The following is a 14,330-nucleotide window of genomic DNA, read 5'->3' as shown; positions in this document are numbered from 1 at the left end:
GTATTTGTTCTTGGTCTGTGGTGGAAGAATGCCACTCTGACCTTAGAAACTCCAGTTTCTCACTTTTTGGTCCATGGATGATTGAAGACTCCAGGAGCCTTCCACATGTCATTCCATGGGACACCCCAAGCATTAAGGGTACAGTGACACTCCCTCCTAATCCTTGTGTTTCATTTGCCCTCCCTAAACCTGGGAGATGTCCCTGGTGGCAGGACTGGCCATTCTAGTTCTTGTTCTATAAAATGGGTTCTAAATTGTTCCAAAGGACACTCCATTGGCATGTCTCAAGGCTAATTTAAAGGAACTCAAACTTCTTGAGCTCATGCCTGCAAAATTACTCTGGATCTCTTTTCAAATTTGGCTACAATATTCTTTAGATAATGGCTCTTGACGGCCTGAATTTGTACTTTTGATTTTAATATTCTTATTGAACTTGATAACTTCCTCAGAAAACATGACAAGTGGTCTAAGGTTCCTTACTTTCAGGGCTTTTTTGTCCACCGTTCCTGCTCTTCCCTTTGTATTTCTTGTTCTACCTACCAAATTCTCCTTTGTCACCAGAAACCCTCTAAAATCCTTCCCCTTCTAAAACTCTTATCTCTCACACAGTTATGCCATCTGGGTATGACTTTCCATCATCTCTCCCTCTCACTCCAAATTCAAGCCATCTCATTAAATCAAATACAAACTCTGCCCCCTTAAAGAAACTCATCTTAATTGGACCTTTTTAACTTCTTCTACATATGGATATCTAGTTTTTCTCTCCTTGCTAAAAGCTTTTAGGGTTTTTCCTTTCTTTTCCATTTTCCCTTTTCCCTTTTCCCTTTTAATCATAAGCTACCAAAGGAAAAAATGTCAACTTGAAATTCAAACCACTGGCTGTTGCCCTGTTAAGATTAAGTCCTCACCAATTTAAAACATAACTAAAATATTAAAACGATGTCTCTCCATGTCTCATGTTATCATGTCTGATGTTGGCCAATCATGTCATGTCATGTGTTCTATGCTTCATGTAGTCTGTCCTTATGTGTGACTAAATTTTTGGTCACTAGTTGTCCCAATACTTGTGGCCATTAAGTGTTCTGATGCTCATATATTTTAAGATGATGTTAAATTATTAAAACCATTTTTAAAATAATTAACAGTATGTTTTTGACAATTTTTTCATGCTTACTACAATAGATACGTTTGTATACCAAATTCTAATCCTGCTTCTACAGAAAGAGATGTGTTTTTGGATCAGAAAAGATTTATAAGGTAAAAGTTTATTATAAGAGATGTTACTGAAAGGATATGATAATGATATGAAAAGGTTGTGAAACTTACACTAAAAAAGTTTTGGGTTGCCCGTGGTAAAAATGGGTTAACTTCAAATTTTCATTCTTTTTTTTTTTTTCAAGAACATGTGGCAGAGTAAATTTTCATTCTTTATATTTTTTCTCATCTTAATTGTTCATCTAGTTCATCAGCTTTTGTGAATGTTTGATAAATTTATTAATATTGTTATATCTCAAGTCAAAATTAAGATGAGCTATACCTATATTTTGTACTGCTAAACTGACTACTAAAAAAAACTAAGTTTAACAAAAATCAAGATTCATTTTTAATGAGAATTGTTTGTTCATTTAAACCTTATCTAAATGTAACATAAAAGCAAAAAATATGGAATTAGTATAATTGACCTTCTAAATATTCAAGAAAAGTGGGGAGCATAGGGGGACTGCTAACCCAGGACAATGGAAAGACAAGACAATCATAATCCAGACAGTCTATTTAGAATTAACTTAACTACAGGGACCAAAAAAAACAAAACAAAAAAAAAACCCATAAAAGCAGAAGTTAAAAAAAAAAACCTAAGTGGTCATATTAAATGTCTTACTGGTAAGGACAATGAAACAATGAAAGTGTTTGTTGATAGTTATGAGATGAACTGACTAAGGAAGATAAACTGGAAAGGAAACTTTAAATGTTGATAAATGTTTGATGAAAAAGATTATTACAGAGGGGGTTACATAGATTGTAAGGTAAAAATATGTAGATGAAGATATGAATAAAGTAGTAGATGAAGGTATGAGTAAACTTAAACAAAAGGTTAAAGATAAGGTTGATTAAGCCTTAAAGTACTTGATCAGATTACAGACTCCTTGAGATATATAAGATGACTATTAGCCTAGGGCTTATATTAGACTAACAAAGGATAGCCCTGGCTGGAAACAGGAGGCTATGTTATACAGGCTGTAAACTTAAAAACTTTAATTCATTGATAGTAATCTGGTCATGATAATGATTGTGAAAGACTGACTTTAAAATTTTCAACCAACTTTGCTATGGTCCTCTATTTGTCAACCTTTTACTATTTAGTAAGTTTATTATATCTTATATATTAAACAAACAAAAAGCAGTGCAATCTTAAAATGGTTCCTGTCTTGTTCATGCTATTTTACTGGGTGATTACCATTTACATTATTGTCTTAGTCTTATGAAAGTTAATTTAGTAATTGTGACTTTGTTCTTAGGGAAAATGAGGAAACTCCTCCTGTCCTGGGAAAGTTTGCAATATACAAACAATTTTAATATAGTTTGTCTAGGCTTCATATATTCTACCAGTCATAAGTACTGCCTTATGTTAAACTTAAAAATGGCTCAATGATTAAAGGTAGCTGATGAAAAAAACCACTTTATGCTTATCATAATGTCTCTAATGCATGTTAAAATCAGACTAATTTAGCTCAACAATGACCAGATTTGGCTTCATTCTTAAGCTATGTATCATCAGTCTCAGTCAAGGATTTACTTAAGTTAATTGTCTCATTTCTTATATCTTAAGTTCATTACTTATAGATATATTCATACTTAAGACATGCTCCTTGCTCTAGAAAAATTATCTTAAATGCTGGTGTTCTGCTTCCAGTTTGTGGGGTAATTGGTACCCACACAGGTATCTAAACTAATCAAAGATGTTACCAAATACAAATGCCAAAACTTTATACTGTCTTACTTGACATGTACTGCCTATACTTGTAACTGTTAAACATTTAAAAACTAAGATATGCCTACCTCAGAAAAGATGATTCTCTGTATTTCTCTTACCTTAATTATTTACATAGTTCAAACAATTCTCTATAATAAGGTGATAAATTTACTTATAAAGAAAGGTCTCTGACCCAAATTTATGTCTTATAACTGTGATAAACTTCCATGCTAATTATGTCCCATTCTACATAGTTTTTGTACTGACAATATAGTTTTTATACTCTTTCAAGGCCATAGTTGGTCTTATAGCTTCTGGACAGTACTAAAAGTACCTTGCATTTCCTCTTAACTCCATAACATAGCTACAGGTATTTCTCTACTAATTGACCATTTTTTACAGGCTTTGGAAGAGATTTCCCCTGGACTCACACGGATATGAAAGTAGACTGATTCTCCACTCCATCTCTGGTGCTGGTTCTGTAAGCCTTAGGTTCCCATATCACTATCAAGGTTAACAAGATCAAGATATTGTAACTAGTTTTGTCTGTTTATTTAAACACTATCTAAATGTGACATAAAAATCAAAACTAAGCCTTTATTTTGTTGCATAGGACAACAATAGTTTTCTTAAGTATTCTACTCTTATGTTTTCCTATTGGGTAAGATTTTTATTTATTTTCAATAAATTTATTCTAATAAATTTAATTATGTAAAATATATTTCAGTGTGTTACATAAACAATATAATTATATAAAACATAGTTCATTATATTTATAAAATAAGCAACTGATAATAACAAATTATCAAGACTAATCAAACTTTTAGCCTTTCAGTCTAACATACTTTCATTAGTTCTCCCAAAGATAAGACATACTGATCTTTGGACCAAGTAAGTAAAGACCATGAACCTTCTACATTAAAGATTTACATACATACACCAAAAAAAAAAAAAAAATCCCTTTAAACCTAAACTTCAGAATTAGTTAACTTCTTAATCTCTATCATATTTAAATTTAAAATAATTTAAGATATTTAAAGTTTGCTTTAATACTAATCTCTTATACTACCTACCTGACCTAAACCAAATCTTATTATTTCAACAAATTCAAATTAACTTCCCATCCAAGTTAACAATTCCTTCTTCCTTACCTATCTCCTATATTATTATAATTTTTTACATTAAATATAATGTTAATGTCACCTGTAATGTCACATCACATGCAAGAAAACTCATACATGGATATTAACCACATCATAATGAATAAATTTGACATGATCTAGGTGTTTCTTTCCTAATGGCTCTGATAACTATCACTCTCCTGAAGAGATACCTCCTTGCCTGTTCATGAGATCAACATGGGATAATAGCCTACTATGTACACAAAGTACAAAATGAAGTTTGGCAAATGGAAAACTAAAAACTGAAACTCCCAAAAGCCACACCTCTGTATCTAAGACTTCAATGATGGATTACAATGATTGTGGAGAGGTAAATGTTATCAATCTAGAGCCAATAATATTTTGGGCTATATTAGCCTTTTTAATGGCCAATAATATTATTTCTTTATATGTGACCTGACATTTCTCTGCGACCAACTAAGATATCTATTGCTGTAAGTTAAGAAATTTCACAGCTCTACTCCCTTCTAGTTAAAACTATCCTGTCTCTGACATGTACTTTATTTCCCTAATTATAATATTCACCCTCTCTTTTGGTCCTTGCATACTCACATGCCTGCCTCACTGAATTCCTCCAAGATAAAATTGTCACCTTCACTTCACAGCCAGTCACCGAATTCTTCATGGCCAATGAATATCAGCACCTAAACATCCAACTTCCAAAAGACTGCATGAGACACCCCAGAGATCTACTGCCCCCTCAGCTTGAAGTAGTTGCAGAGGAGTCATCACCACATTCCAGTCCACACAATCCTTCCCTAGATGCCCCACACATCCCCACCAATCTTTTTTTCCCTCTTTCCAGAGTCCAGACTGAAGGGTAAACAGCTTTCCCTGAAAACTAGAGGGAACTAAAGAGTTAATGACGAAAACTAACAGGCAATAAAGAAGTCACAGAGGCATGTGGCCTTGACAAGATACTCCCATTGATAAACTTCCCTTTAACTCAGAAAACCCTGAGGGAACAGAAAGTTTCTGATGGGATAGCCTCCCTAGACAATTTGGCCAAAAAATCGCTTATTCTGATCAAGGACACAAATAACTAGAGTTCCTTATCTACTGTACATGGTACAGTCTGTTTTTCTTAGGATCCTCTTTATAAGCCTACACCCCAGCCTGGCCCAGTGCTTCAGCCTTCATCCCATGGGAAGGTTGCTGCCCATCGCTGTTTCTCTCAATAAACAGTCTGTCTGTAGAGATCAAGCTTTTTTTTTTTTTTTTTTTTTTTTTTGCTTTTCTCTTACACTTTCCTTACAATTACCAGAAAGAAAGAATAAAAATACGAGATATTTGTATTTTATGAATATACAGACAGATCTTAACAAAATTTGGCTAAGCTGAATCTAACAATATATAAGAGGACAAGTACATCAAGACTAAGTGGGCTCAACACATAACATACAACTGATTTAATATTCAAAAATCACATGTAGCCAGGTGCAGTGGTGTACTCCCTTAATCCCAACATGCTCAGATAGGGTTTCGGTGAGTTCAAGACTCATCTGGGGCTACAAAGTGGATTCCAGGGGAGCCTGGGCTAGAGTGAGACCCTACCTCAGAAAAAGAAATCTAAAACACTAAACCAAAGCAACATGCAATCACATATTAAAATTCTGAAAATTTTTGTTGTTGTTGTTGTTTTTGTTTGGTTTTGCGAGGGAGGGTCTCACTCTAGCCCAGGCTGACCTGGAATTCACTCTGTATTCTGAGAGTGGCCTCAAACTCACGGTGATCCTACTACCTCTGCCTCCCGAGTGCTGGAATTAAAGGCGTGCACCACCATGCCCAGCTTGAAAAAATAATTTTATTAATAGAAACAAAGTTGGGTAAACTTTATTATCATTCCTGATTAAAAACTCAGCATCTAGGAACAGAAGGGAACCTTCTCAGCCTGATGGAGGAGGTCCACAGAAAAGCTACTGTAATATGGGACAGTGAAAACCTCAAAAATCCTACCACCCTCCATGATTATGAATAACACAAAGAAGTACACCCACTTTTCCAAATGTATTCAAAGCTGTAGGTTGTTCTAGGCACTTCAACCAAGGGGTGAGGGAGGAAATAAAAGGTATCCAGACTGAAAAAGAAGAAGTAAAACTGTTTATATAAAACATCCAGGGCTGGAGAGATGGCTTAGCAGTTTGGGTTCACTTGCTTGTAGGGCCGGACTGCTTGGGTTCATTTCCCCAGTAACACATAAAGCTAGATGCTCAAAATGGCACATGCATCTGGAGTTCATCTACAGTGGCAAGACACCCTAGTGTGCCAATTTATTCTCTTTCTCCATCTCATTGCAAGTAAATTAATTAATTAAAAATTTAAAAATTCGGGTTGGAGAGATGGCTTAGCTGTTAAACACTTGCCTGTGAAGCCTAAGGACTCTGGTTCGAGGCTCAGTTCCCCAGGTCCCACGTTAGCCAGATGCACAAGGGGGCACACGCGTCTGGAGTTCGTTTGCAGAGGCTGGAAGCCCTGGCGCGCCCATTCTCTCTCTCTCTCCCTCTATCTGTCCTTCTCTCTGTGTCTGTCACTCTCAAATAAATAAATAAATAAATAAAAATTAAAAAAAATTAAAAATTCATTCATTATATTAAATAATAATTAAGAAAGTAACATTAGAAAACAAGGTTAGAGCTGGAGAAATGACTCTGCAGTTAAGGTGCTTGCCTGCAAAGCTAGTGAACCAGGTTCAATTCCCCAGTACCCACATAAAGCCAGATGCACATAGTAGTACATGCATCTGGAGTTCGTTTGCAGTGGATGGAGGCCATAGCTCATGCATTCTCTCCGTCTTTCTTTTCTCTCTCTTTGCATGCAAGTAAATAAATTAAAATATTTTTTAAATAAATAAATAGGGCTGGAGAGATGGCTTAATGGTTAAGGTGCTTGCCTATGAAGCCTATGGACTCAGGTTTGATTCTCCAGGTCCCATGTAAGCCAGATGCATATGGTGGCACATGCATCTGGAGTTCATTTGCAGTGGCTGGAGGCCCTGGAGTGCCCATTCTCACTCATATTCATTCTTTCTCTCTCTCTTCCCCCTCTCTCTGTCACAAGAAATAAATAAAAATAAATTTAAAAACTTAAAAATAAATAAATAAAAATAACTTTACAGGGATGGGGAGATGGCTCAGCACTTAAGGCAGTTGACTGCAAAGCCTAACAACTTGGGTTTAGTTCCCAATACCCACATAAAGCCAGATGTACAAAGTGGTGCATGCATCTGAAGTTTGTTTGCACCTGGCAAAGGCCCTGGTGCATCTATTTTCTCTGCTTCTTCTCTCTACCTCTCTCTCTGATTGCAAATAAATAAAAATATTAGGCTGGAGAGATGGCTTAGTGGTTAAGGTACTTGCCTGCAAATCCTAAGGAGCCAAATTCAATTCCCCAGTACCTACATAAACCACATGCACAAGGTGGTGCATGTGTATGGAGTTTGTTTGCAGTGGGTAGAGGCCCTGGTGCACCCATTTTCTTTTTTCTCTCTCTCTCTGTCTCTTTCTCTCTCCCAAATAAATAAATAATTTTTAATCAGAAAAAAATTATATAAGCATCATGAAAATCATTTAAAACCATATATTATAACTAGGGAGATAAATATTTGTATTTTGTAAACTACCAAATACTGCCGAAAGAAGTTTTAAAGGAACTGCATTAATTTAAAAAGATAATTTCTCAGGGTCAGGAGACCCAATATGATCAAGAGATCAAGTTTCCCCATGCTGAGGTATAGATTTAAGTCAATCTCAAACAAACTGTTGGGAGGCAGAACAAATTTCATGTTAAATTCAGTTACAAGAAATACACCCACATGAATACACACATACACACTCACAAGAATGTGAAAACAGAATTAATGTTTTATGTCTTCTTACCTTTTATTTGTCAAGGGAGGAAAATTACTGAGTAAGCACTGAGAATCACAGGTTTCCTGTGGTGGAGTAATTGATAATATATTTCATCCATCTTCTTAATTTTGTAAATGAGGAAGTTACGTGTGGGGCTCAAGGTACTGCAACTAGCTAATACATTCACCACTGAAACACACTGGCCTCCCAGTCGAATATCAACATCTTTTAGAAACAATCACTATAGTTGGTTAGTGGACTAATAACACTCTATTTTTATTGAGGGGGGAGGGGACTTGCTATGTAGCCCAGAGGCCTAAAATGTGGGATCTTTCCACCTCAGCCTTCCAAGATAGAAATATAGTTGTAGCCAGGCATGATGGCCCTCACCTTTAATCCCAACACTTGGAAGGCAGAGGTAGGATTGCATGAATGCATGGCTATCCTAAAACTACATAGTGAATTCCACGTCAGCCTCAGCTAGAGCAAAAGCCTACTTAGAAAACCAAAACCAAAAGAAAAGAAATATAATTGTGTGCCATCATGCCTGGCTTAAAGTATTGAAGTTTTAAAATAAACAGTGAAAAAAGGAAAAACTAATACTGAAAAAACTAAGTGAATATAATCAAATTACATTTTAAATTAAGAGGTGAAATGCCATCATAAACTCATTATCTTGTATACTAATAAAAACCAGTGCAGGGCTGGAGAGATGGCTTAGCAGTTAAGCACTTGCCTGTGAAGCCTAAGGACCCCGGTTCGAGGCTCGGTTCCCCAGGTCCCACGTTAGCCAGATGCACAAGGGGGCGCACGCGTCTGGAGTTCATTTGCAGTGGCTGGAAGCCCTGGCGCGCCCATTCTCTCTCTCTTCCTCTATCTGTCTTTCTCTCTGTGTCTTTCGTTCTCAAATAAATAAATAAATAAAATAAAAAAAAAACAGTGCAACCTTAAAAATTCAAGTGCATTTTCAGAAAAAAAAATATAGATAGCTACAAGACTTATGGCATATGGTAATGGAAAAAGGTTGAACCAAAAAGATACTCTAGCAAGACTTTTTGAAAGAAGGTGTTCAATATTTAGGGAGGGTTCAATGTTAGGATTTATCTGAAGGAAAAACCAAGAACAAAATTCATACAGCTAACACCCTCCCACAAATACAGTTGATGTAATTATTCAATAAGTAGTTGCCACCCTGAATGTCTCCAACAGTAAATGGAAATAAACTTTAAAGTTAAAGGTGCCTGGTGAGATGGCTCAGTCGGTGAAGAGCCTGCCACCCAAGTGTGAGGACCTGAGGTGACATTCCCAGCACCCTCTGCAGAAGTGAGACACAGCAGAGCAGCCTGTGCAGGGGAGGTAGAGCTAAGAGCATCCTCAGGCCCAGGGGCTTGCTGGTCAGCTAGAATAGCTGAATCGGTGAGTCCAAATCTCAGTGTGGTTCAAGTTCAGCAAGATAGTATCTCAGTAATACTACTACTACTAATAATAACAACAACAATTAGGTGGGGAACTGGAGAAATGGCTAAGTGGTTAAAGATGCTTGCTTGCAAAGCCTGATTGGGTTTGATTCCCCAATAATCACAGAAAACCAGATGCACAATATGGTCCATGCATCTGGAGCTGGTAGGCAGTGGCAGAAGGCCCTGATGTGTCCCTACTCACTGTCTTCTCTTTCAAGTAAATAAGTGGAAAAAAAATAAGGACCTTTAGCCTACCACACACGTGTGTGCCCACACGTAGGAGCACTTACACACATACTTATAATACCAACAAAAATTTTAAAGTTTAAATGGGAAAACAAAAAAAATCAAACTATTGGTTCCCAAACATCATTCCCTCCTAGTACTCACAAATATTCTCATTCTGCCTGGGGAGATGGCTTGTGCAAGCCTGACTACCAACTCCCAAATTTGGATCCCCAGAATCCATGCAAGTAGCACACATGTCTATAATCCCAACACACCTATGGCAAGTAGGGGCAGAGTCCAGAGAATCCTGAAACTTCAGCACCAGCTCCTCTGGTGTGCTTTGTGGTTAAAAGAATAAACGCACAAACAAAAACACTAAACTAAAAACCCTTTCTCTAACAAAGTGGAAGGTGAGGACTGATACACTAAAGTTATCCTCTCAGCTCCACATATTGTGCCATGGTATCCACCCGGCCATACATGCACACACACATACACCCACATGGACATAAGAACATGCCCATTCTTTGGAGTTTTTCCTTTTGTGTCTGACCATCTTCTATGTACCAAGTACTATCTAAATATTAACTCATTCAATCTACAAAACTTAGCATTAAGAAATATATTATTGTCCTGATTTCAATGCACTGAAGCAGGGTACACAAGCGGCCATAGTCCTAGAATTCCTTGCATTCAAACTAACAAACATCTAATTCAAAATCCAATAACACCTAATAACATTCTTAGTAATCAGTGAAGATATACATCAAGATAAAATTTCCAAGCACTCTCAATGAAATGGAGAAAATATTTGAATCAAACACCTCTGCATTACATTGATATGTAGAGAGAAGTAATCTTTAGGACCCGTACTCATGCTCCAAGTGAATTAAAGGAATCCAAATCAGTACCTATTCCATAGCAGACCGGACACTGGTGGGGGAAGCTCTACCCAGCATGGTGACCTTGTCAGCTGCTCCACTGCCACAAACTTCCTCCTACACTTCAAGTGTGAATCTGGGAAGGCAGAACCCCGCCAGTGCTGTCGGTTTGTTGCTTCTAGGTCTTACTTAGCCAGTGCCCGCCACACAGAAGGCATTCAAATGTTTTTTGAATGAAAGGAGGAAATAAATATTCCTTCAGCTATGGTCAAATTTCACTATTCCAAACAAGTCGCCCAGGCCCACAATGGCTTGTGCGTTAGACAGAATGACTCACCCCAGCACGGGAAGAGAAGATTCACCCCTTACCTAGGCTCGCCCCACCTCACGGCACTACAGTATCATCTCATACACACTGCCTCAGGGTGGTTTCTGAAATACGAACCAAGAACAACATAAATAGTAGCTCATTTAATCACAATTTCTGATCACCAATTTGACATGAATGCGTATTTACGCTGCTTTCCACTTTCAGTGATGTAAGATACGTCCTAGGGGTGCACAATACTCAAATAACCTAATTTTAAAACTAAAAATTTCCTTAAAAGTACTAGGAAAATGCAGAAAATTGGCATGTACCAGAAGGCAGCTTTTGGAAATATGACACCTTTGGCAAATCGATAAGTGCTTTAAGTCAACTGAAAAGTGGCTTTCCTACAACTGAGGAAAAAAACAAAAGTTGCATGAGAAACTGTCAGATCAATCTATCCTTGTAACTGCTGAGGAACTGCTCCAGCTCGTGTGATGTACATATCACAGTTCATTAAAGACAGGCCAACCTACTGGTAGCCACTAAACACGCCAGCCTACGCTCAAAACTCTTATTTCTGAGTCTTTTAAAATCACCATTTGAAAAGCGTATGATCTACAACAGTCTAGAATATTCTCACGTAGCGTGTAACGCTCCAAAGAGAAAACATCCCCGATTTCAAGTCTAAAAAAAGCAAAGGTTGCCGCAGCAGAAGAGTGGTTTTTCCAGGACCGGTGATAAGGATCATTCTGGACCATGAGGCCCTCAAATGTGACAGCACCCTGCGCCGGCGAGTGGGGTCTCTGAAAGATGGAAACCGGGGGCTTCCTAACTCAAATACTTTTAACTTGTGGTCACCCACCTAACATCGGCTGGCGGGGCTAACATGATACCCACTGCATAGGTGCACAAAGTCGCGCGCCCTCGCCTTCCCCGAGCCCACGGGGCGCGGATGGCTCCGGCGGGCCAGGCCGGGCGGGGGTGCGCACACGCGCCCCGAGGCGAGAGGCTGCGGACGCGGGCAGGAAGCACCCCGCACCCACGGGGAGACCCGAGGACCGTGGCTGGGGACCCGGCGCCACGCGTGAGCGCGGCATCGCGAGGGTTTCCCTGACCCGGAAACAGTACCGCGGGCTGGCGGCCAGGCGCGCGGGGAGGTCGGGTGGAGGGGCGCGAAAAGGAAGGAGAAAGGGCGGGAAGTGCGGGGGCGGCGGCCCGGGCCGGGGCCGGGGTCGGGTCGGGGTGAGGGAGGGGAGGAAAGCCCCCTCCCCCGCGGGCGGGCGCGCGCGGGCCGCACACACTCACCTGCCCCTCCCCCTCCCCGCCCGGCGGACGCTCCGAGCTGCGGCGGGCCGCGCGCGCACGCGCGCGCACACGAGGCGCGTGCGCGGCACGCTGCCCAGAGCTCGCGCTCGGCCAGTTCAGCCCCAGCTCCGCTCATTCAAAGCCGGGCGCGCGCACCTCCGCAGCCGCCTCTGCCGCCGCGCAGCTGCCATGGCCGTCTTAGCCACGCCCTAGCCACGCCCCTTCACCCTCCCGGAAGGCGGTGCTCAGCTGTCTCCAGGCCCTCAACTTCGGCACTCTGCCTCCAGTCCTGTTTAGACCAATAGGAAGAAGCCTTTGCTCTGGCGTTGAAGCTGGAGCCAATGAGCGCCAAGGGGCGGGGCGCGTGAGGCGAGCCGCGGGCTGAGGTTTGGCCTCTTGGCTTTTTGTGGCTGGTTGGAGAGGCTGAGTGAATGTTTTCCTGTAACCAGGTTCTACTTTTCTTATAGGTGCCGAGCATCACCTCCGAGCCAGCCCTTTTCTGCCAAGTGGGACCCAGAAGCAGCAGCCTCTATTGGCAAAGCATGAAGGGCCCCTGTGTGTCAGAATGTTGGCCAGTCCACATTCCCGAGGCACCTGAAGCATGTTAAACGCTAAATCCATTCAGGATATAGTCTACTCATATGTCACCGAGTCCATTAGGCCTTGGACTGCAGCCTGGGCTAGCCACTACCAACCTCTTGTCCTTTCACTGACTCTCTGAAGCCTGATGCTTTACGATTTTCCTTCCTTCTACATTGTAGGTTATTAAAAAACTAAACTGCTTTGCTGCTAGGGACAGAGAACTCACAGGAAAGTACTCTTGGAAAGTGATTGCTGAGGAAAATATATATATTTTTTTCTCATTTCTCCAAAATCTGAACACTTTTTGCAAATTTTGCTCAACTATGAGAAATCCTACTGGAGCTGAGCTGAAAATCTCTTCAGTGTAGATCAGCTAACAGCTGGAAAAAGCTATGCTGTATGCAGTTCCATGGGGGAGAGAGAAATCACTGGTGGAGATAAATAAAAGTGAACACTGCAAGCCTTAAATTTAACCAGCAAGGCCAAACCAGCCAATGGTTGTAATAGTAGCATGTCTGTTATGGGGAAAACCAAAACTCATTAATTGGACTGGAGCCCTGCTCCACGGAAGGGAATACATGCTGCCAAAATGTATGTACTATGCTCAACAAACTGCCCAGTAAGCACTTCTCTTAATATTGATAGCCATATATTAATGCTACTCTCACTTTTGGTTAGAGAAGGTTCTCTTTTCAGATGACAATGACCTTAGGATGACTTAGAATTTGCCATAGTGTTAAGAAATGATAGAGGAGTGCTCAGCACTGAAACACATATATCCCACCTTCCAAGGCTCAGGGTTCATTGCCAAAGAGGTGGCAGAAAGAATTTAAGAGCCAAAGGAGAGTAGGACTTCTTACTGTTCTCTCTTTGAGACACAAAATGGCCTGGATATCCATGACCTCGCAGTGCCTGACACTACCTACTACCCATGACAATCCTAATGAGAGGAGATGATGATATCAAAATAAAAGAGAGCCTGAGAAGGGGAAGGGGTATGATGGATAGTGGAGTTGCACAGAGGAAAGTGTAGAGGGAGGTAATTACGGTGGCTTATTGTCTATAATTATGGAAGTTGTCAATAGAAGCACTTAATAAAAATTTTTGGAAGCCGGGCGTGGTGGCGCACGCCTTTAATCCCAGCACTCGGGAGGCGGAGGTAGGAGAATCGCGTGAGTTCAAGGCCACCCTGAGACTACAGAGTTAATTCCAGGTCAGCCTGGACCAGAGTGAGACCCTACCTCGAAAAACGAAAAAAAAAAAAAAAATTAAAAAAAAAATTTTTGGCCAGCTACCATTTTTCTTTATATGCCATTTTTTTTAAAAAAAATGTCATATTTAAAAAAAAAAAAACCTACAACTACCTGTGTTCTCATGGATTCACCAACCATCCCCTCTCCAGTGCAATTTACCCAACATTTTCTATCAGTAATATAAATATTTGTTTTGTTTGTTTATCTTTTATGATAGGCTATTCTCAAGCCTAAAATCTGCTTCAGCCTACTGAGAATGGGGGATTACAGTGGCACACCACCAAGCCAGGACAGCATTTTACTATGCTTAT

At 40.0% G+C, this 14,330-nt stretch overlaps 1 protein-coding gene across 4 annotated transcripts in view; it reads right to left on the bottom strand.

Moving 5' to 3' along the window:
• Positions 1-12,221, bottom strand: part of Ebag9 (estrogen receptor binding site associated antigen 9) — a 33,611-nt gene extending 21,390 nt beyond the window's left edge. The window contains exons 1-2 of one of the 4 annotated variants that reach the window (XM_045144743.1): positions 8,028-8,047; positions 6,150-6,229 (exon numbers count right to left, since the gene is read on the bottom strand). The gene's annotated coding sequence lies outside the window, so the exon portion shown is untranslated. Of the gene's footprint in view, positions 1-6,149; positions 6,230-8,027; positions 8,048-10,938; positions 10,959-11,741; positions 11,790-12,184 lie in introns of those variants that run through there. The other 3 variants (XM_045144746.1, XM_045144744.1, XM_045144745.1) reach the window with 3 other exon arrangements.
• Positions 12,222-14,330: the final 2,109 nt, after the last annotated feature.

Source organism: Jaculus jaculus, chromosome 2, assembly GCF_020740685.1.
Source record: "Jaculus jaculus isolate mJacJac1 chromosome 2, mJacJac1.mat.Y.cur, whole genome shotgun sequence".
NCBI lineage: Eukaryota > Metazoa > Chordata > Mammalia > Rodentia > Dipodidae > Jaculus > Jaculus jaculus.
The sequence above is the reverse complement of the archived record's forward strand: the minus strand, read 5'-3'. Positions and strand labels throughout refer to the sequence as shown.